Here is a 2,189-nt window from a genome sequence, read left to right as displayed (position 1 = left end):
CCCGTGGGGTCCTGGGACCCGGGGCTGCCCCCTCCGGATCCCCGCTGTGCACCTGCTCATCCTGGCCTAGGTCATCGGGTGAGCCCCGCGGGCGCCCTCCAGGTGGGGTCCGAAAGGCAGCGACCCGAGGCCGGTGACACACCCCTCCGGCGACCCCAGCCACTGGGGGATGGGCGCCGTGCCAGACTCTGAGGCAGAAGACTGCTTGGATGTTGTGTTTTAGGGACAAATCCTGGCTAGAGCTTCATCCTCGCCTTTCCTGCTTCCTGTCATTCTGACTGGCTCCCGTGATGTCCTTTGGCTCCAGGAAGGAGGGGGAGCGCGTTGCCTAAATTTCTCAATCTTTGTCACTTCCCATTCTGATGATCTGCTAACGGAAACCGTGGTTTGGGATTACACTTGGTTCCTTTTGGGTCTGTGGTTTCCGGTCCTGTCCTTTGAACACCATGTGGTAATCCAAGAGAGTAGAGGTCACACTTCCAGTTTGCTTCCTTCGTCTTATGGGGTGGTTGGTATAGGTACCTGCCTGCCTTAGCCTCATCACTCGCCATACTGCCCTCTTTGCATAGATATGCCCAGCCACCATCATTCCTCACAGTGTTTAATTTTAATTGAATGCACCCCCTTACAATCTAATAAAACTGGAGAGAGGAGGCGGGAATTAATTTACCAACTGGGCCTGCTTTCAAGGGCCACCTGGGATGTTATGCTTGCATAGCTGCTGAGCTAACAGATGTTATCTGCTTTGTCATTTCTTTACTTATACGGCCTAATGCAGCAGTCCCCAAACTACACAAATAGCCATTTGTGAATCTTTAATACGAATTGCTGGCTACCATCCCCAGACTTTCTGATTCCATTGCTCTAGAGTAAGACCAGTTCCCTAGGTAATTCTGCTGTGCAGCAAAGTTTGGGAACTAGTGTTTCCCAAACCTACCTGATCATGAAAGACTCACCCTGAGGAATTGTTTAAAGTAACCTGGGGTGGGGCTTAGAATCTGTTAATACTGCCCAGGGAATTCACGTGATCAGACAGGTTCTGCCTCTTAACATCTATCAGCCCCGCAGCAGTAGGTACTGACAGTACTCAATAAAATGGCTTTCAGGGTATGGACTCCACACCAGAACCACCTAGCCCCGTGGTCGGCAAACTGCGGCTCTTTGGCCCCTTGAGTGGGGCTCTTCCTAAGCCTTAGGAGTACCCTAATTAATAACAATGTACCTACCTATATAGATTAAGTTTTAAAAATTTGGCTCTCAAAAGAAATTTCAATTTGTACTGTTGATATTTGGCTTTGTTGACTAATGAGTTTGCCGACCACTGACCTAGTCCATTCCCAGGTTTGGACTCAAGCGAGTCTCATTAAGCTCCACCACGAACTCAGTCATTGTGATGCAGTCATTGTGATGCACCCTTGCATTTTGAGACCCGATACAGCTGGCTTCTTGAACTGACTTGCTGGGTTGGATGTGAAGCATTTGGAATCGAGCTCTCATGCAGCTTTTTCCTTTTAGCTCTTGAAGCTCATGGGAAGAGTGGCTTACATCTACCTTAGGGATCTGTGAAGTTCTAGACTGCGGATAATATAGTAGCCTTCCCCCCCTCATCTGCAGTTCCTCTTTCCACAGTTTTAGTTACCAAAATCTGAAACTATTAAATGGGAAATTCCAGAAAAAAAACAGTTCATAAGTTTTAAATTGCACACCATTCTGAGTCGCATGATGAAATTTCAAGGTGCCCTGCTCCATCCCACTAGAGACATGTTCATCTCTTTGTCCAGCCTTTCCATGCTGTGTACAGTCCCTTCCTGTTAATCACTTAGTAGCCATCTCAGTTACCAGGTCAGTTATCAGAGAGTGACCACCTTCACATAACTGATCACAGTGTATTGTTGTAATTGTTCTATTTTATTACTAGAGGCCCAGTGCACAAAATTCGTGCACTGTTGGGGGGGTGTCCCTCAGCCCAGACTGCACCCTCTCCAATTTGGATCCCTCTCACAACTGGGACTGCTGGCTCCCAGCCACTTGCCTGTCTGCCTGCCTGATTGCTCCTAACTGTTTCTGCCTACCAGCCTGATCACCCCCTCACTACTCCCCTGCCAGCCTGATCAACGCCAAACTACTCCATTGCTGGCCCGATCACCCCCAGCTGCCCCACCCTGCCGGCCCGGTTGCCTCTAACTCCC

The 2,189-nt window shown here is 49.3% G+C and overlaps 1 protein-coding gene across 1 annotated transcript in view; it reads left to right on the top strand.

The window, feature by feature from the left end:
• Positions 1 to 2,189, top strand: part of P2RX4 (purinergic receptor P2X 4) — a 20,954-nt gene continuing 18,765 nt past the window's right edge. Inside the window, exon 1 of the mRNA XM_015567342.1 lies at positions 1 to 78. The gene's annotated coding sequence lies outside the window, so the exon portion shown is untranslated. The remainder of the gene's footprint in view (positions 79 to 2,189) is intronic.

This window comes from Myotis davidii, unplaced genomic scaffold (assembly GCF_000327345.1).
Source record: "Myotis davidii unplaced genomic scaffold, ASM32734v1 scaffold223, whole genome shotgun sequence".
Lineage (NCBI taxonomy): Eukaryota > Metazoa > Chordata > Mammalia > Chiroptera > Vespertilionidae > Myotis > Myotis davidii.
This window is presented reverse-complemented; position numbering and strand designations above follow the sequence as displayed.